Here is a 22,362-nt window from a genome sequence, read left to right on the forward strand (position 1 = left end):
AGTATCGGACGGTATCGCTCAACTCTACCCATCACACATCCTTCATCTCATAGTCCCATGCCCATATACCCATCATACATATCCGCCATCTCATAGTCCCGTGCCCATATACCCGTCATACATATCCTCCATCCCATAGTCCCATGCCCATATACCTATCACACCTCCTCCATCCCATAGTCCCGTGCCCATATACCCATCACACATCCTCCATCCCATAGTCCCATGCCCATATACCCATCATACATATTCTCCATCCCATAGTCCCATGCCCATATACCCATCATACATATTCGCCATCCCATAGTCGAGTGCCCATATACCCATCACACATCCTTCATCTCATAGTCCCATGCCTATATACCCATCATACATATCCTCCATCCCATAGTCCCGTGCCCATATACCCATCATACATATCTGCCATCTCATAGTCCCGTGCCCATATACCCATCATACATATTCACCATCCCATAGTCCAGTGCCCATATACCCATCACACATCCTCCATCCCATAGTCCCATGCCCATATACCCATCACACATCCTCCATTCCATAGTCCCGTGCCCATATACCCATCACACATCCTCCATCCCATAGTCCCATGCCCATATACCCATCATACATATTCTCCATCCCATAGTCCCATGCCCATATACCCATCATACATATTCGCCATCCCATAGTCGAGTGCCCATATACCCATCACACATCCTTCATCTCATAGTCCCATGCCTATATACCCATCATACATATCCTCCATCCCATAGTCCCGTGCCCATATACCCATCATACATATCCGCCATCTCATAGTCCCGTGCCCATATACCCGTCATACATATCCTCCATCCCATAGTCCAATGCCCATATACCCGTCATACATATGCTCCATCCCATAGTCCAGTGCCCATATACCCATCACACCTCCTCCATCCCATAGTCCCGTGCCCATATACCCATCACACATCCTCCATCCCATAGTCCCATGCCCATATACCCATCATACATATTCTCCATCCCATAGTCCCATGCCCATATACCCATCATACATATTCGCCATCCCATAGTCGAGTGCCCATATACCCATCACACATCCTTCATCTCATAGTCCCATGCCTATATACCCATCATACATATCCTCCATCCCATAGTCCCGTGCCCATATACCCATCATACATATCTGCCATCTCATAGTCCCGTGCCCATATACCCATCATACATATTCACCATCCCATAGTCCAGTGCCCATATACCCATCACACATCCTCCATCCCATAGTCCCATGCCCATATACCCATCACACATCCTCCATTCCATAGTCCCGTGCCCATATACCCATCACACATCCTCCATCCCATAGTCCCATGCCCATATACCCATCATACATATTCTCCATCCCATAGTCCCATGCCCATATACCCATCATACATATTCGCCATCCCATAGTCGAGTGCCCATATACCCATCACACATCCTTCATCTCATAGTCCCATGCCTATATACCCATCATACATATCCTCCATCCCATAGTCCCGTGCCCATATACCCATCATACATATCCGCCATCTCATAGTCCCGTGCCCATATACCCGTCATACATATCCTCCATCCCATAGTCCAATGCCCATATACCCGTCATACATATGCTCCATCCCATAGTCCAGTGCCCATATACCCATCACACATCCTCCATCCCATAGTCCCGTGCCCATATACATATTCGCCATCCCATAGTCCCGTGCCCATATACCCGTCATACATATCCTCCATCCCATAGTCCAGTGCCCATATACCCATCATACATATCCGCCATCCTATAGTCAACCATTATGACATCATAATGAGCGACGGCGGGGCTTGCGACCTATGATGACATCAGCGTCACCATGGCAACCGTTGTGACATCATAATGAGGGGTGGGGCTTGATACGCACACACTGCTTCCCCAGTATGCAAATAGGGGCATTGTGACATCACAATGAGCGGCGGGGCTTGATGCGCACACACCTTTCCCCCCAGTATGTAGATAGGGCAAAATTGTTTGGTGAATTGGAACGCGCGGGGTTAAAATTTCGCCTCACAACATAGCTTAGGGAGCTCTCGGGGTCCAGATGTGTGACTGTGCCAAATTTTGTGGCTGTAGCTGCGACGGTGCGGATGCCAATCCCGGACACACACACACACACATACACACATACATACACACTTTGAGCTTTATATATTAGATTTTGTTGTTCTTTGATGAATTTTCTTCAATATCCTCCTGTGGTCCCCCCGAGTATCCAGTAATCAGATCAAGATCGTCAACTGTGAAGCACCGTTTTGGCACTACGAGAGTCAAATTTAATATATCTAATGATGTTTTTTCAAACATATTTATTTTTTATCATTTTTTATTTTTACTTATTTCTTTTTTCACATGTCACTGTGGTATGTGGTTTTTATTATTATTTGCATTTTTTGTAATATGTTTTTTCACTGGTATTTGTGATGTGTATTATATATTTACACTGCACTTATTTTTGTCACTATGCTTGGCTAAATAATTTTTATATATGAGGTATTGTTGTGGGGACGTTTTGTAATGTTTCCACCTTATGTATTCTCACTGTTTTTCTTTTTATATTTTATTTCATGATACCTCCCTATTATGGAATAACATGGCACATTATTTATTCACATATTTAATTTTATATAATGTGATCCTGCGGTGCTAAAAGGGTCTTTTTTATTGACCTAGGTGCTAAGTTCAGTGTAGACATCTCGGGTGTTCTTGTGGCTGGGTGATCTCTAGTTCATATGTCCTCCTGGTAGGCTTTTCCGACGTGTCATTTTGGATGCGGCTGGATTTTAGTATGGACACCTTGGGTGTTCCTTCTACTGCGAAGTCTCCAGTGCGCATGTCCTTGTGGCAGGCTGTGCCTGCGCGTCATCTTGGGCGCCGTTTTATGGCATGTGCGGCTCAGTGACGTCACCAGGATTCCCGGGTGAGCCGCACCGCCATCTTGGCGCCTTTTGTTGACGCGAATTCCGGGCCGCGCGTCATGGTGACATGCGTCAATAGTGTGATCTTCTGCAGCTGTCATGGGGTTATATAAAGGAGGAAGAGACAGAATATACCATCACAGCCCCCCCGACGAAGCCTACGCGAAATGCACGTAGGGGCTACACGTGCGGTGTACACAGCAGCCATGGGTAAGATCATTTTATTATCATAGCCAGTGTTGTGGCCATTTGTTTCTATGTATATATGTGCCACTGACCTTGACTAGACACTATTTCCTATATGGTCACACACTAAGGGTTATGTTTTTCTGTTCTATATTGAAGCACGGTCACTTTATTGCCTGGCTGTATTGTACTGCTGCAGGTGTTTTTCTGCACTTGTTCCCCCATTGTGATGAAATTCTCAATAATTATGACCTTACTTTGTGTGTATTTGTACAGAGTGATTTTTATCTTGTAGATTAATAAAATATATTATATTTTTACTATTTTTTTGTGGATTTCTTATACTCTAATTTCTTTTTGTAAACAGAGCATTTTGAGAGTAATTCCATTGCTAGTGCAGGTGAAGATGTGGTCATTTTAGGTCAGGGCCATCTACCTTAATTATGCAGATTGTCTGTAGTTTTTAGTTTGCAACTTCATTGCCAGCAGCTCCCTGTCCCCGATGGAGTAGTTTCTCTCTGCCGGTGAAAAGGGCTTTGAGATAAAGAAGCAGGGATGCTTCCGACCTTGAGCATCCTTCTGAAAAAGGACTGCTCCAGCACCGACGGACGAGGCATCTACCTCTAGGATAAAGGGTTTATCCACATCGGGACGATGAAGGATAGGAGCGCTAGCAAAGAGGGTCTTAAGGGCAGAGAAGGCCGCTGTGACGAACAGCCCACGGCCGTTCGTCCAAATACGGAGGCGACTAACGGGGGTCCCGCTGCCACCAAAACGCGACGGACAGCGGACCCTGTGTCACCACTATGTCACAGTCCCACCACTGACACGGGTGTATCAGCGGACGGAGGGACGAGACACACTGCCGGCACACGGCTATCACAGGCACCGTTGGGGCTTATCTTAGTTATCCCACCACTGGTACCATGTGACCAAAAATATCCAGCAAGCTAATCTCGCTCTACAGTTTGCCGCAGGGGGAGTTTAATTTGGATGCCCCACCACTGCTATCAATCTTCCAAGTACTGCGGGGATTTATGTATATCCCACTTTCTCAGTTCCACTTTGGAACTCGCAGCTCTCCGGCGCCCCCCTTACCCTCAGGTCAGTCAGGGAACTGCACCTAGGATAATTGGTCGCTGGACGGGCTGCCTGTTGTGAACCGGCAATTAGGCTTCTGCAGTAAGGGAATTATCAATGCTGTGGCCGCAGACCCTTATTCAGCAATATAAGACCCTTCTGGACTGCCAGCAAGCCGCCATAGCCGTACACAACGCGCTGCCACCAGTCACGGTTACTTAATTCACAGTGTTAAATTAAGAGGGTCCGTGGCAAACCCCTTGAATTAGTAGCGATTATCTAACAAAGGCGTATAGTTCGATTCTTAGAGCATGGAGACAGATCTAAATAATTATTTCATTTATTTTCCGAAAGAGGACAGTGATTACAGATAAAAGTTGCTATAAAATTGAGACCTAAAATATGTACAGTACAGGTATAAAATAAAAGTGGAGAAAACAAAGAGATCACACTCACAGTTCCATATTGTTGTTAGGCATCCCATGTGGTTTTAAGGGGGGTGGAGGCGGAGCTGCGCATCTCCACTCATCTGAGTTCTTGTCAGCACGGACTCTGTAGCTGTTCTGCTCTGGTTTTGTCCAGGAAATGCTTTATAGACTTGCTATGTGACATCACGGAGAGATGCATGCTGGGTTAATCCCACCTCTCCCTTTTGGATTTAGAATTACACTAGAAAACTTATACTAATCATAACTCCGTGGGGGCAGCCCGCACAGACACATATAGGGCATCATTGGTTGTGATTTGTTGAGTACAATAATTCAAGACCAAATATGCAGTAGTTCTGATACACCGTTTAGCTGGAACACATATCTCAGGTTCTGAAAGGATTAGGCTTCGCAAGAACCACGGCAGCGACGCTGTGACCGCCCGGATTACAAAAATATGATTTTTATATCTCTAGGGTATATGGTTTTCGCAGGTCAGGCTCTTAAAGGTTTACTTCTGATTCCTGATTTCAAACAAAGAGTTTATTTCCCGCACTTTTTTTCTCTTTCAGCTGAGGCTGAGAGAAGCCAAATGGTGTGGCAGGAAGTTGATTTATAATCACCTGGGGGGGAAGGGAAGCTGCTGCAGGGTGCAATGTAATTGAGACACTGGCAGGCAGCTTCTTACAAAATGGAGGATTTCTTAGCACATTGCAACAGAAAACATATCTTGCAGACATTGTACTGTACATCACAGCCGCAGAGACCTGTTCCGACCAAACCTTGGGATTGGCTCCCTTCTTGGTGAGGACAACCAAAGGAGCTCCAGAGAAGTGGGGGATGAACTGGCGGTAGTAATTAACCCCAAAAAACGCTGCACCACTTTAAGAGAGGTGGGCTCCTGCCAGTCCATTACCACCTGCAATTTGGCAGGATCCATAGCCAACCCCTGGGCCGAGATGATTTAGCCCAGGAACGGCAAAGACTTCTGCTCAAACCGACACTTCTCCAACTTGGCGAAGAGAGAATTCGACCGCAAGCGGTCGAAGACCTTGCAGACGTCTCTCCAGTGAGAGGCCAAATCTGGAGAAAAGATAAGAATGTCGTCCAGATAGACCACCACCGAGGTGGAGAGCATATCACGAAAGACATCATTCACGAAGTCCTGGAAGACGGCTGGTGCATTACAGAGGCCGAATGGCATGAACCGATACTTATAGTGATCCCTGGTATTAAAGGCCGTCTTCCACTCATCCCCTCACGAATGCGTATCAGGTTGTAAGCCCCCCGTAGATCTAGCTTAGTGAAGATCCGGGTCCCATGCAACCTATCGAACAGCTCAGATATCAGGGGAAGAGGGTACTTGTTTTAACGGTTATAGCGTTAAGACCCCTATAATCAATGCAAGGGCGCAGCTCTCCACTCTTCTTCTGTACGAAGAACCCCGCTGGTGACACTGACTTCCTAATAAATCCCCTTGCCAGGTTCTCCCGGATATATTGTGACATGGCCTCCATCTCTGGGAGAGACAGGGGATATACGCGGCTTCGAGGAGGCTCCGCGCCTGGCGAAAGGTCTATGGGACAGTCGTAGGGACGATGGGGCGGAAGAGTCTCAGCAGATTTTTTGGAAAACACGTCCGCGTACTGCTGGTAGTGCCTTGGGAGTGCGGAGAGATCCGCGGGAACCTCGGCTATCTGAACGCAGTCCCTCATGCACCGACCTTTACAGGACTTGCTCCAACCCAGTATTCTCCCTGAAGACCACTCTATATGGGGAGAATGGCAACGCAGCCTGGGAACTCCTAGGAGGACCTGGTCGATGCCCTCGGGCATAATGAGAAGAGACGTCTCGTGGTGGGACAGCGAGAGCCCAAGGGGAGCTGTCTGGTGTGATTTGGGATGGTAAGGTTGAACCGTTCACCACCCTAATTGTCACGGGTGAGGAAGTGGCACCAAGGGAACTGCGTGCCGTTGGACGAAGGCCGAGGACATAAAGTTTCCCTCCGCCCCGGAGTCCACGCAGACCTCTACCACTCAGGTGGAAGTACCGCTCTCTAACGTCCCTCTGAAGGACAGTTTGGAGGAGGAAGTTCCAGTGTCTAGTAGGCCTCCTCCAATTACTACTAGACACGGCCGTTTCCCGACTGCAGCGGGCACCTGGTGACCAGGTGACCAGACTGTCGACACTGAAAACAGCGTATGGAGGTTCGCACCGGGCGAGACTTGGAACCGGTGTGAGACACATCCATGGCCTCTGGAGGCACAACTCTCAGATCGGGTGGTTCCAGAGGTCTAGAGAAGGCGGGAGCCAACCTCTCAGTCTGGACGGAGAACGTTCCAACCCGCGCTCTGTAAAATGGAGATCTATGCGGGTGGAGAGGGTAATCAGCTCTCCCAGACTACCGAGAACCTCCCTGGTCGCTAGAGCATCCTTAATGTGCTCCGCCAAACCTCTCCAGAACACAGGGATGAGTACCTTATCAGGCCATTCCAGCTCGGAAGCCAGTGTCCGGAAGCGGACGGCATAATGGCTGATCAAGAGGGGACCTTGAGTTAATGCCAGTAACTGAAGAGAGGTGTCGTGTGTGACCCATGGCCCCAAGAAGACCTGTTTTAGGGATGTCAGGAACTGGGTAGCACTCAGAATCATGGGGTCACCCCTGTCACGGTCACGTGTCTCTGGACGCAGCGGTTACCGCAAGGCGAACCTATAACACACGTGACCCTGGATACACCGCCTCCAGTGGGGCGAATTTAAATAATAGACCGTGCAGGTGGATACGCCGCCTCCACCTGGCGAATTTAGGTATTACACGTTATGCATATATATATCTGGAAACACCGCCTCCAGTAAGGCGCATTTAAATAATAAGGGGGGAACCTGGGAAACTTTAACAATGGTGGGCCCTGCGGTAGGGAATGGGACATGGAGACCTCCTGCACTCCCCTGAGCCAGTGTCCCTGCACTCCTCACATTCCCTATACAGGCTCCTCACCTGTCGCCGCTCGCATGCCTCAAAACTCTGGCTCGCCCTGCACCTAAACCCTCACTAGGGAATAGGTCGGCGCGGAGACTAATCCCACCACTGCACTAACAACACACATGAGGAAAGAGACAATACAGGGGAAACACCACTTAGCTTTGCTCTGTTGCGTACGCTCCTAGCAACAGAGCCCACCACCTGTGTGCATCTTCTCCTCCACCCTGATCCATCACCATAACTGGATCCATCACCATCGTGCAGCCTGGGAGCAGAGTCCATCACCACTTGCAGCAGTCCAGTACACAGAGTCCCAAGATGAGTCCAGCCTCTGCCAAGAATCCAAGCATGCTCGAGTCCAGTTCTGAGCAACCATGTCGCGCATGCTGAGTGCAACTCTCTTCCTAGTTGCCACTCCTCCAAGCCATGCACGCACTTCCAGCCGACACCATAAACTGCGACTCCACCAGGCCATGCCAGTCCTTCCTGCAGACACCACTAGCTGGCACTCGTTCTCTCTGGCTGACTGCGCAGGACTCCTATCCAGATCCATCCTTCCACCAGGCTCTCACAAACTCAGAATAAATGAATCAGTATCACCAGCAGTGAGTGAACACCCTGAGACCCATTTATAGAGTCCAACACCTGAATTATAATTAAGTGCACATTAACCTAAAGCTAAGGTGCGATACCACTCACCACCACCGGGGACAGTCAAAACACCTTTGAACTTAACCAAAGTAAAAAAAGTTCACTTTGTGCTTTTAATACTGCCAGATCCAACACTGGATCATGACAACCCCGCTTCCACAGTGGGGTGACCCATTCCAGAGCCCTGCCTGACAGAAGGGAGATGATGAACCCCATCTTAGCCCGCTCTGAGGGGAATCGCGTGGCCAATAACTCAAGCTGGATAGAGCACTGGCTCACAAAACCCCTACAGGCGGTGCTGTCGCCCAAGAACTTGTCGGGCAACGGGAGGCGGGACAATGTTGGGACAGGAATGGACATGGTGGCACGGGAGTGACGTCCGCAGCTGAAGCTGAGCGCTCGAGAGCAGACAACCTGCCCTCCAGCTGCTGGACAAATCGATGCAGGCGCTGCTTGTCCGTCATTGTTAGCCTGGCCCTGGCGTTATGATAATGCTACGGGCTGGCGGAACGCACCAAATAATAAAGATGGAATAATATATGAGGTGCGTTCGGAGCCTGGGGTCCACCGTGCAGAGGTGACCAACTGCAGCTGAACAATGAGGAGAAGGCGTGTAGGGGAAAGCCGGACACCGGTGGGTAACCACTAACCCGTAGCTAGCAGGAATGAACTCCGTTACTTCACGTAGTTCACGCCAGCCGGCGAACAGCCGCAACCTGTTAACGTCACAGGTCACGGTAATGTGAACCACCGCTTGAAGCGGCCATGATGGACGCCACTAACCAGCCTGTCAACGGTGCTGGAAAGCGCACATACGGTGCACGACGCTGCTCTGGGGGATGCTGTGGTAGCAGTAGTCCAGGAGGCCTGTAGTGGCTGACGCCCAGGGCACTAGTGGAAGATGAGGAGACACACTGCAGCGCTAAGCAGTGTCAGAGCTACGGTGCTGACTCTGATTCCTAACCCTAACTCATTCGTAATATCCAAGGAGGGGGGAATTATAATGCGTCAGTCACCAGGCTCATTCCTCCATCATCACACATACACTAAGCACTGTAGCCTCAGAGTCTATCATAGTGCATGGCAGGGCGGCCATGCGAACCTTTTATAGCCGTGTCCTTCCGGGACCTTCCTGATCCCCCTGATGGCCAAATCAGAACTGGAGAAGGACCTGAGCATGTGACTCCCGATCCCCAATGGGAGATCGTCCCATGAGCACGCTCAGTGGAGCGACGGAAGGACTTAGACTCTGGAGTCTTTTGCTGCTGGCCAGACTGCATTGTCATAACTGGACCAGAGATGGCAGCTGCAACCGAACCCACACTGCTGGTGTGAGCAGAACGCCGGGATCGACGAGTTTGCTGAGCAGGATCCACTGCGGCCGAAGAATGGGAGACCGTCGACGGCAAGGCTCGGGATTCCCGCTGTGCAGCGCCCGGAACCCGACGCCTAACAGAAGTCTAGACTCAGTGTATACAAAAGTCTGCGTTGTGTCACTTTTCTTGCCTGGGGAAACAAGCTTCATCTCTTCAAAGCCACATTTGGCCAAGAACATCAGACATTATGGCACCAAAGTCCAGTTATGAATAGTTTTTTTTGTGGGCAGTGTAGGTTATCTAGTTATGGGAGACATATTTTCATCATCACAACAAAGCAGCGAACATAAAACATTTACTTACATCACTGGGCAGTCGCTGCATCGGCTCTAAATTAATATCGGACAGATAGACAACGATATACAGCTCTGGCAAAAATTAGGAGACTACTGCAAAATTTTCAGTTTGTCTGATTTTTCTCTTTATATTTTTGAGTAAAATGTAAATATTGCTCGTTTATTCTGTAAACTACTGACATCATGTCTCCGAATTTCCAAGCAATAAATTTTGTATTTTTTTTTCTCAGAAAATGGGAAATGGTTAAAATAACAAAAAAATTCAGTGCTTGCAGACCTAAAATAATGCTAAGAAAAAAGTTCATAATCATTTAGAAACAACAATGCTAATGTTTTAACTCAGGAAGAGTTCAGAAATCAATATTTGGTGGATTACCATGATTTTTAATCACAGCTTTCATACGTCTTGGCATGCTTTCCACCAGTCTTCACACGGCTTTTGGGTGACCTTATGCCACTCCTGGTACAAACATTTAAGCAGTTCTTTGTTTGATGGCTTGTGACTATCCATCTTCCTCTTGACTACATTCCAGAAGTTTTCAATGGGGTTCAGGTCTGGAGATTGGGCTGGTCATGACAGGGATTTGATGTGATGGTCCTTCATCCACACATTGATTGACCTAGCTGTGTGGCATGGTGCATTGTCCTGCTGGAAAAACCAGTCCTCAGAGTTGGGGAACATCGCCTGAGCAGAAGGAATCAACTGTTTTTCAAGGATAACCTTGTATGCAGCTTGATTCATACATCCTTTGCAAAGTTTAACCTGCCCAATTCCAGCCTTGCTGAAGCATCCCCAGATCATCACCGATCCTCCATCAAATTTCTCAGTGGGTGCAAAACACTATGGTTTGCACGCCACTCCAGGTCTCCGTCTAACCATTAGATAAACAAAGTGTTGAGCAGAGCTGAAAATTATACTCATCAGAGATTACCTTACTCCAGTCCTCCATGGTCCAATCCTTATGGTTTTTGTCAAACTTCAACCTGGCTCACATTTGCTTCTCATTAATGAAAGGCTTTTTTCTACCTTTACATGACTTGAGCCCTGCCTCTAAGAGCCAGTTAAAAACTGTTCTTGCCGTGCACTTTCACCCCAGATGTCATTTACCATTCCTTTTGTAGGTCACTTGATGTCATCCTGTGGTTGCTGAGTGATATTTGAATAAGATGACGGTCATCCCGGTCATTGGAGAGTCATTTTCGCCCTCTGCTGGTCTGTAGCTTTGTTGTCCCCAATGTCTACTGCTTGACCTTGTTGCAATGGACTGCCGTCTTAGAAATTTTAAGGATGGAGGCAACATGATGCTCAGTGTATCCCTCTGCTAGTAAAGCCGGAATTGAGCCCTTCTTTTCTTCACTCAATACTTTTCTTTTCAACTCCTTTGGCATGGTTAAAAGTTATTTTTTCATTCCTATTACTTTTTGGATATTACTAGCACTTGTTTTGCCATCTAGCTTGTCCTATTACAAGAGGATTGTGAACACCACAGCAGGGTTTTTTATACTTTACATCGTTAAATAAGATTTGATTCAGGTGATCACCTACTCAGAAGCACATTAAGTAGAATGAGATGGTTGGAATTCAACTGACCCTGGAATGGAATGGCTGTCAGACATGTAGAGAAGCTGATTTTTATAAAACTGTGTAATGGTCTCTTAATTTTTGCCAGAGCTGTATATGTCATGTTCCCTATCTATGGAAAGCTAAAATAATGAGAGGAAATATAGCATTAATATCTCTCGTCTGGAACCTCCAGGTTGGGATATTTGGAAAATTGGGTATCTAATAATTTTTTTAAAGGGACCAAAAGTAATTGGACAATTGACTCCAAGGCTATTTCATAGACAGGTGTGGGCAATCCCTTCGTTATGTCATTCTCAATTAAGCAGATAAAAGGCCTGGAGTTGATTTGAGGTGTGGTGCTTGCATTTGGAAGGTTTTGCTGTGAAGGAAAAATGCGGTCAAAGGAGCTCTCCATGCAGGTGAAACAAGCCATCCTTAAGGCCTCTTTCACACATCAGTTTTTTGCCTTCAGGCGCGATCCGGCTTTTTTTTGTAAAACCGGATCCGGCAAAATGCAATGCCGGATCCGGTTTTTCCCCATTGACTTGCATTAGCGCCGGATCGTGCCGGATGGCATTGCGTTTCATCTGTTTTTTGCCGGATCCGGCAACTTGTCTCATTCCGGCGTCTGGAAAAAACGGCTACTGTAACTTTTTTGTCTCCGGCGAAAAAGCCGGAAGCGCCGGATCCGGCGCTTCCAGCTTTTTGCTACAATGAAAGTCTATGGGCGCCGGAATGCGCCGGATCCAGAAAAAGACGGATCCAGCCACCGGATCCGTTTTTTTAAGTCTGCGCATGCTCAGATCCAATTGGCCAGCCCCCAGGAACAGAGACGGATCCAGCAAAAAAACGGATCCGTTTCTACAGTTCTCCAAAATTTATGCCGGATCCGTTTTTTCTAAAAAAAGCCGGATCCTGCCTGATGGCAAAAAACTAATGTGTGAAAGTAGCCTAAGCTGCAAAAACACAAAAAAAAACATCCGAGAAATTGCTACATTAGGAGTGGCAAAATCTACAGTTTGGTACATCCTGAGAAAGAAAGAAAGCACTGGTGAACTCTTCAATGCAAAAAGACCTGGGCGCCCACGGAAGACAACAGTGGTGGATGATCGTAGAATAGTCTCCATGGTGAAGAAAAACCCCTTCACAACAGCCAACCACTCTCCAGGAGGTAGGCGTATCAATATCCAAATCTACCATAAAGTGAAGACTGCATGAAAGTAAATACAATAGGGTTCACTGCACGGTGCAAGCCACTCATAAGCATCAAGAATAAAAAGGCTATGTTAGGGACGGCGGAACGCACTAAATATAAAATAACATAAAGTGCGTTTGCCGCCCGGGGTCCACCGTGCAGAAGGTGTAAACACTGCTGCTAGATAATGGCAGACAAACAATATGGCGGTATAATTAATTCATAGAGGCGCCTATGTGTTAAACAAAGGGCTGAGCCTGTTAACGCCACAGGTCTCAGAGAAGTGTGTGGGGCATCGCTACTGCGGACGCCAAGGGGAGCTGCAGATTGCAGCTCGGCAACAGACACTGCCGCCTATCGACAATGCCCGGTAGCAGGCGCACTGTCGGACGCTAGCACTGTTGGTGATGCTGCTGTGGCTTGTAGCTTGCCACTGGCTGGCGCTGACTCTAAGCTTAAGTCCCTGTACACATTCGTAATATCAGAGGGAGGGGATCTTAATGAGTCATTCGCAGGTTCATACATCCATCACCATTTACACAGCAACTAGAGACTACACTAGCGCATGGCTGAGCGGCCATGCGAACCTTTTATATCTGGGACCTTCCGGAAGCTTCCAGATCCCTGTGATGGACCAATCAGTTCACGAGAAGGATCTGGGCATGTGACTTCCGATCTCCAATGGGAGATCATCTCGTGAGCATGCTCAGTAGAGCGACGGAGGGACTTAGCCTCTGGAGCGATTTGCTGCTGAGCAGCCTGCATTGCCATTGCTGACCCACCTTTGGGTCAGCAATAGCCAGACCCACAGAGCAGGTCTGGGCAGGGCGTCTGGGACGCCCGAATTGCTGAGCAATCTCCTCTGTGGTCGAGATATAATGGGAGACCGCAGAATGTGTTGCTCTGGATTCCTGCTGAACCGCTGCAGGAACCTGACGCCTAACATTACCCCCCCTCCTAGGGCCCCCCCTGAGCCTTCCAATCCACCAAATAAAGTTTTTTGCCACGTACCACCTTGTGTCCCACAGAGGCATAGGCCTCAGGCTTGTCCGAAGACAAGTCTGATGTTCCGGCAGATGACTTAGAAAACCGGGACATGTGAACAGGTTTGAGAAGGGACACGTGGAAGGCGTCAGGGATGGCTAAGTCGCCAGGGGCAGAAGTTGGAGTGGGGCACCGATATGTGTTGGCGGGCGTCTTCATTCTCTCTTTTGAGGCTTGAGTGACATGCGGGGTGCGACCCAAACTGTCGCGAACCTCCATTGCCCGGTCTGCCACCGGCAAGGGATACGGTAACCCAGCCGGCCTCTGTTTAGAGGAGCTGCTCCAAGCACAAGAGGCACATGCCTGAATGTATTTTTTAGTGTCCCGAGCCCTGTGCGGCCACCAATAAGACCTTGCCAGGAGTTTTGTGGTCTGCTTGTAGCCAAAGTGACCACCCACCCTGGATGCGTGTGCCCATGCGAGAACCTTGGACCGCAGGTGAGGCGGGACAAAGGTCTTGCCCGGCGGCACTGACTCGAGGACGACTGGAGCCCTGGTCTTCAGATTCCCAGTCGGGGACGCGGAAAGATCCGCAGACACCTCCACAGAGGCTACTTGGACGCTGTCCCCATGCACCTTCCCACACAGTCTTTGCTCCATTCCAATATTTTCCCCAAGGACCACTCTATATGAGGGGAATGGCAATGGACCAGGGAACCCCGAGGAGCACCTGATCGATGCCCTCTGGCATAATGAGCAGGGACAGCGTCTCCTGATGAGATGGTGGAATTGAGAGCCTAAGAGGTGCTGTTTGGTGGGTAACCTGGGTTGACCAGGTCGACCCATTGACTACCCTGATGGGCACTGGGTGAGGAAGTGATACCAACAGGATAGCTTGCTGTTGGGCGAAGGACAAGGACATAAAGTTCCCTTCTGCCCCAGAATAGACCGTGACCTTAACCTCCCAGGAGGAATCGCCGCTATCTAACGTCCCTAGGAGCGCCAGTTTGGGGGAGAAGGTCTCCATAGCGAATAGACCTCCACCAATTACCAGTGTACGCAATTGTTTTTTCGGCCGCTGCGAACACCCGTTAGCCAGGTGACCAGACTGTCAACACTGGTAACAGCGTGTAGAGCTTTGTGCCGGACGCGTTTTGAGACCGGTGCGGGACACCTCCATAGGCTCTGGAGGTAAATTCTCCGGCTCGGGTGGTTCTAGAGGTTCAAAGAGGTTGGGAGCCAAGCAAATCTTCCATCTGGATTGAGCACGCTCCAGCCCGCGCTCTGAAAAACAGAGATCAATGCGGGTGGAAATGGCTATCAGCTGCTCCAGACTTACGGGAACCTCCCTGGTAGATAGAGGATCTTTAACATGCTCCGCCAAACCTCTCCAGAACACAGGGATAAGGGTCTTATCAAGCCATTCCAGCTCGGAAGCCAATGTCCGGAAACGGACGGCGTACTGGCTGACCGAGAGGGATCCCTGTGTTAGCGCTAGTAACTGGGGAGAGGTGTCGTGAGTGACCCGTGGCCCCAAAAACACCTGCTTTAGGGATGTTAAGAACTGAGCAGCGGTCCGAACCTCTGGGTCACCACACTCCCACAGTGGCGTGGCCCACTCCAACGCCCTGCCCGACAGAAGGGAAACGAGAAACCCCACCTTGGCCCACTCTGTAGGGAATCATGAAGCCAGTGACTCAAGCTGGATAGAGCAATGGCTCACAAAACCCCTGCAGGAGGCGCTGTTGCCAGAAAATTTATCGGGCAACGGGAGGTGGGACACTGTCGGTGCAGGCGTGGACGTGGACACACGTGAGACAGCCTCTGAGACTGCCTTAGGAGCAGCTGCAGTAAACTTCGCAGCTGAGGTGGCACTTTCGAGAGTAGCCAACCTGCCCTCCAGCTGCCGAATGTACTGCAGAAGCTGCTGCTGGTCCGTCATTACTAGCCAGACCCAGGGGCGCTACTGTAATGTTAGGGACGGCGGAAAGCACTAAATATAAAATAACATAAAGTGCATTCGCCGCCCGGGGTCCACCGTGCAGAAGGTGTAAACACTGCTGCTAGATAATGGCTGACAAACAATATGGCTGTATAACGCACGCGGGTTGAACGTCACCCGGGTGCGCTGAGCGATCTCTGTTAATTCACAGAGGCGCCTATGTGTTAAACACAAAAGGCTGAGCCTGTTAACGCCACAGGTCTCAGAGAAGTTCACGCACGGTATATGGTCACAGGAGCTGGGCCCTAAGCAGAGGGTCAGCATCCGTCTAGACCTACCGTGCGTGTGGCGTCACTACTGCGGACGCCAAGGGGAGCTGCAGACTGCAGCTTGGCAACAGACACTGCCACCTATCGACAATGCCCGGTAGCAGGCGCACTGTCGGATGCTAGCACTGTTGGTGATGCTGCTGTGGCTTGTAGCTTGCCACTGGCTGGTGCTGACTCTAAGCTTAAGTCCCTGTACACATTCGTAATATCAGAGGGAGGGGATCTTAATGAGTCATTCGCAGATTCATACATCCATCACCATTCACACAGTTAGCAACTAGAGACTACACTAGCGCATGGCTGAGAGGCCATGCAAACCTTTTATAGCCGGGACCTTCCAGATTCCTGTGATGGACCAATCAGCTCACAAGAAGTACCCGGGCATATGACTCCCGATCTCCAATGGGAGATTGTCTCGTGAGCATGCTCAGTAGAGCGACGGAGGGACTTAGCCTCTGGAGCGATTTGCTGCTGAGCAGCATGCATTGCCATTGCTGACCCAAAGGTGGCAACAATAGCCAGACCCACAGAGCAGGTCTGAGCAGGGAGTCTGGGCTGCGGGAATTGCTGAGCAATCTCCTCTGCAGTCAAGAGACAATGGGAGACCGCAGAATGTGGGCTCTGGATTCCTGCTGAACCGCTGCAGGAACCCGACGCCTAACAGGCTAGACTGGACTTTGCTAAAAAACATCTAAAAAAGCCAGCACAGTTCTGGAAGAACATTCTTTGGACAGATGAAACCAAGATCAACCTCGACCAGAATGATGAAGAGAAAAGTATGGCGAAGGCGTGGTACAGCTCATGATCCAAAGCATACCACATCATCTGTAAAACACAACAGAGGCAGTGTGATGGCTTGGGCATGCATGGCTGCCAGTGGCACTGGGTCACTAGTGTTTATTGATGATGTGACACAGGACAGAAGCAGCCGAATGAATTCTGAGGTATTCAGAGCCATACTGTTATGAATGAGTCACCGGAGGAGGAAAAAACAAAAATGCAAGCTAAGTCCAGAAAACCGGAGAGGTTGGTAGCTAGCGGATTGCAGGCCCCTGATCCTATTCACAACTAACAGTAGCCGTGGAGCGTTCCTACGGTGGTCCTAGACACCTCTTCACAGCCGGAGAACTAAATAAGTCGAAAGAAAGGGGAAATCTAAACTGCCCCAGAGCAGACCCCAAAGCAATAGACAGCCCCCAACATGTATTGTCAGTGAAAACAGATGAAAACACAAACACAGACAGAAAGACAGGCAGAGCAAACGATGGGGCCCAACTAACTAGATAGGAAAGGACAGAAAAGATGCTGGATGCAATCCGCAAAAACCCTACCAAAAATGTCCCAACATGTCTGACAGGAAAAACGGCCCTGAAGTCACTAGACTTCAAAATCCCTATATCAGCACTCCGATATATTCTGAAGACAGAGCAAAAGAGATTTAACCGATCAGGGACAAAAATGGAAATTCAGCAGAGCCCCAGCCGGGGCTGGCAAAACACAAAACTAAGCAAATCAGACAAAATCTCATGGAACAATAACAAAGCAAAACTTAGCTTTAGAAGACAGGAACTGAACTGGAGGCCAGCGCTCAGAGCAGAGAAATCACCAGCAACCCTACAGGGCGTTGGCTGCCTTATATCCACTCAGAGATTCCAGATGTCCAATCGCAATCCACCTGTTCAGGTGACAGGTTTCTCCCATCCAAATCAGTTTCACCACCTCCTTTCACCAGCAGAGGGAGTTTATCGGACATCAAAGGTGAAGGAGAAAATGAGCTCACAACAGTACCTCCCCCTTGAGGAGGGATCACCGAATCCTCATCCACACCAACAGTCCGATCAGGATGGGCCCGATAAAAAGCACAAACCAATCTTTCAGCATGAATATCAGATGCAGAGACCCAAGAATTATCCTCCTGGCCATAACCCTTCCACTTAACCAAATACTGGAGTCTCCGTCTAGCCAGACGAGAATCCAGTATCTTCTCAACCTCATATTCCACATTACCTTCAACCAATACAGGGTCAGGAGGTGCCACCACAGGAACTACTGGCTCAACAAACCTCTTCAACAGAGACTTATGAAACACTTAATGGATCTTAAATGTAACAGGAAGAGCCAATCGAAAAGAGACCGGATTAAGAATCTCCAAAGTCTTGTAAGGTCCAATAAATCTAGGTTTAAACTTTGGAGAAGCCACCCTCATATAGATATTCTTTGATGACAAAAAAACCATATCACCCACCTTAAACCGGGGACCAATGGTCCTATGCCGGTTGGAAAACCGCTGGGCCTTTTCCTGGGAGAGAGACAACTTATCCACCACGCTCCCAAATCTGGTGCACTCTCTCCACCACAGTGTCAACACCTGGGCAGGCAGAAGACTCCACCTGCCCCGAAGAGAATCGAGGATGAAACCCAAAGTTACAAAAAAAAGGTGACATCAAAGTGGCAGAACTATCTCTATTATTCAAAGCAAATTCGGCCAAGGGCAAAAATGAGACCCAATCATCCTGATCAGCAGAGATAAAACACCTCAAATAAGACTCCACAGTCTGGTTTGTTCTCTCCGTCTGCCCATTGGTCTGAGGGTGAAACGCAGAGGAGAAGGACAACTGAATTCCCAGCTTGGAACAAAAAGTCCTCCAAAATCTAGAGACAAACTGAACTCCTCTGTCAGATACAATGTTCTCAGGAATCCCATGCAAGCGAACCACCTGTTGCAAAAACAAGGGCACCAACTCTGAGGAAGATGGCAACTTAGAGAATCTATTACAAATCACCCAGATAAGTCATTCTCTGAGAGACAGGCAAATCAGAAATAAAATCCATTGAAATATGGGTCCATGGCCTCCTGGGCACCGGCAAAGGCATCAACAACCCACTAGAGCGAGAACAAGGTTTAGATCGGGAGCAAGTCCCACAGGACTGCACAAAATTCTTGACATCACGAGATAAGGCGGGCCACCAAAAAGACCGACTCACCAAATCTCTAGTACCAAAGATACCTGGATGACCAGCCAATGCGGAGCAATGAACTTCAGACATCACTCTCTTCCTCCACTGGTCAGGAACATACAATTTTCCAATGGGACAACGCTCAGGTTTGTCCTCCTGAAACTCTTCCAGAGCACGTCTCAAATCGGGAGAGATGGCAGAAAGAACTACCCCCTCACCTAAGATGGTAGCAGGCTGTCACAATAGGAGAATCCGCAAAGTAACTCCTAGAGAGGGTGTCTGCCTTGACATTCTTAGTGCCCGGAAGAAAAGAGACCACAAAATCAAAACGTGTGAAAAACACGGCCCACCTAGCCTGTCTAGGATTCAAGCGTTTGGCCGACTCAAGGTAAATCAAATTCTTGTGGTCAGTGAGGACCACGACTTGATGTCTAGCTCTCTCCAACCAATGTCTCCACTCCTCAAATGCCCATTTCATGGCTAACAGTTCCCGATTCCCCACATCATAGTTGCGTTCAGATGGGGAGAACTTTCGGGAAAAGAAAGCACAGGGATTCATTTTAGATGTTACCAGATCTTTTTGGGACAAAACAGCTCCTGCACCAATCTCAGAAGCGTCCACCTCTACCTGAAACGGGAGTGAGACATCAGGTTGCCACAAAACCGGAGCAGAAGTGAACCTCCGCTTCAGCTCCTGAAAGGAAGAAACAGCCTCTGGAGACCAATTCAGCACATCAGCACCCTTCTTAGTCAAATCAGTCAATGGTTTGGCAATACCAGAAAAATTAGCTATAAATTTACGATACAAATTAGCAAAACCCAAAAACTTGTGGAGAGCCTTCAAAGAAGTGGGCTGAACCCAATCATAAATGGCCTGTACCTTGGCCGGGTCCATTTCAATAGTTGACGGAGACAAAATAAATCCCAAAAATGAAATCCTCTGTACACCAAAATGGCATTTCGACCCCTTAACATACAGGGAATTCTCCCTCAAAATCCGGAACACAGTCCGAACATGTTCCACATGAGAGTCACAATCCCTGGAAAAGATAAAAATATCATCCAGATAGATGATCAAAAATTTATCCACAAAGTCCCAGAAAATATAATTCATGAAGCACTGGAAGACAGAAGGGGCATTAGCGAGACCAAAAGGCATCACCAAGTACTCAAAATGTCCCTCCGGAGTATTAAACGCCGTCTTCCATTCATCCCCATGCTTAATGCGAATAAGATTATACGCCCCCCTGAGGTAAAGCTTGGTAAACCAGCAAGCACCTTTAACTCTGGAGAATAGATCAGAAATCAGGGGTAACGGATACTGATATTTAACAGTAATTTTGTTGAGGGAACGATAGTCAATACAAGGCCTTAATGAACCATCTTTCTTGGCCATGAAAAAAAAAACAGGACCCAAGGGTGAAGAGGATGGTCTAATATGACCCTTCTCCAATGACTCCTTAATATAAGATCGCACTAGCCTCATGCTCGGGTACAAATAAATTGAAAAGTCGACCCTTGGGAAATTTACACCCAGGGCTCAGCTCAACTGCACAGTCATAACTCCTATGAGGAGGCAAAGACGCAGACTTATTCTCACTAAATACATCATAAAAATCAGCCAAATAGTCAGGAACATCACGCACCTGGGGAGAGGTGGAGAAAACAGGAGTGCCACTAAGAGCACACTGACAACCCCAACTCACCACAGACACAGATTTCCAATCCAAAACTGGATTATGGATTTGCAACCAGGGAAACCCCAGAACAATGGTATCATGCAAATTATGTAACACCAAAAATCTGCAATTTTCTTGATGGTCTGGGGAGACCCGCATTACCACCTGGGTCCAAAACTGAGGTTTATTCTTCGCCAAAGGAGTAGCATCAATACCCCTCAAAGGGATAGGCGTCCGCAGAGGTGTCATAGGAAACCCACAACGTTTAGCAAAATCCAAGTCCATCAGGTTCAGAGCCGCTCCTGAATCCACAAAAGCCTTAGCGGAAAATGTGGACAGGGAGCAGATCAGAGTAATTGCCAGAAGAAACTTAGGTTGTACACCACCCACAGCAAATGTGTGTGCAAAACGTTTCTCTCGTTTAGGGCAGACAGAAATATTATGAGAGGCATCTCCACAGAAAAAACACAGCTTATTATGCCTTCTGAACTCCTAGCAGATTGCAGGCCCCTGATCCTATTCACAACAACTAACAGTAGCCGTGGAGCGTCCCTACGGTGGTCCTAGACGCCTCTTCACAGCCGGAGAACTAAATAAGCCTAAAGAAAGAAAGGGGAAATCTAAACTGCCCCAGAGCAGACCCCAAAGCAATAGACAGCCCCCAACATGTATTGTCGGTGAAAACAGATGAAAACACAAACACAGACAGAAAGACAGGCAGAGCAAACGATGGGGCCCAACTAACTAGATAGGAAAGGACAGAAAAGATGCTGGATGCAATCCGCAAAAACCCTACCAAAAATGTCCCAACATGTCTGATAGGAAAAACGGCCCTGAAGTCACTAGACTTCAAAATCCCTATATCAGCACTCCGATATATTCTGAAGACAGAGCAAAAGAGATTTAACCGATCAGGGACAAAAATGGAAATTCAGCAGAGCCCCAGCCGGGGCTGGCAGAACACAAAACTAAGCAAATCAGGCAAAATCTCATGGAACAATAACAGAGCAAAACTTAGCTTTAGAAGACAGGAACTGAACTGGAGGCCAGCGCTCAGAGCAGAGAAATCACCAGCAACCCTACAGGGCGTTGGCTGCCTTATATCCACTCAGAGATTCCGGATGTCCAATCGCAATCCACCTGTTCAGGTGAAAGGTTTCTCCCATCCAAATCAGTTTCACCACCTCCTTTCACCAGCAGAGGGAGTTCATCGGACATTAAAGGTGAACGCGAAAATGAGCTCACAACACATACTGTGTGCTCAGATCCAGCCAAATGCAGCCAAACTGATTGGTTGTTGTTTCATACTACAGATGGACAATGAACCAAAACATAACGCCAAAGCAACCCAGGAGTTTATTAAAGCAAAGAAGTGGAATATTCTTGAATGGCCAAGTCAGTCACCTGATCTCAACCCAATTGAGCATGCATTTCACTTGTTAAAGACTAAACTTCAGACAGAAAGGCCCACAATCAAACAGCAACTGAAAACCACCGCAGTGAAGGCCTGGCAGAGCATCAGAAAGGAGGAAACACAGCATCTGGTGATGTCCACGAGTGTAAGACTTCAGGCAGTCATTGCCAACAAAGGGTTTTCAACCAAGTACTAGAAATGAACATTTTATTTACAATTATTTAATCTGTCCAATTACTTTTGGTCCCTTTGAAAACAGGGTGGCACATGTTAAGGAGCTGAAACTCCTAAACCCTTCATCCAGTTTTAATG

General features: G+C 48.2%; 1 long non-coding RNA gene across 2 annotated transcripts in view; it reads left to right on the plus strand.

The window, feature by feature from the left end:
• The window catches only part of LOC141069455 (uncharacterized), a 307,336-nt gene that overhangs the window by 187,681 nt on the left and 97,293 nt on the right, over window positions 1–22,362 (plus strand). The gene's annotated exons all lie outside the window — the stretch shown is intronic.

Source organism: Dendrobates tinctorius, unplaced genomic scaffold (assembly GCF_039654945.1).
Source record: "Dendrobates tinctorius isolate UK_male_01 unplaced genomic scaffold, ASM3965494v1 ptg000264l, whole genome shotgun sequence".
Classification (NCBI taxonomy): domain Eukaryota; kingdom Metazoa; phylum Chordata; class Amphibia; order Anura; family Dendrobatidae; genus Dendrobates; species Dendrobates tinctorius.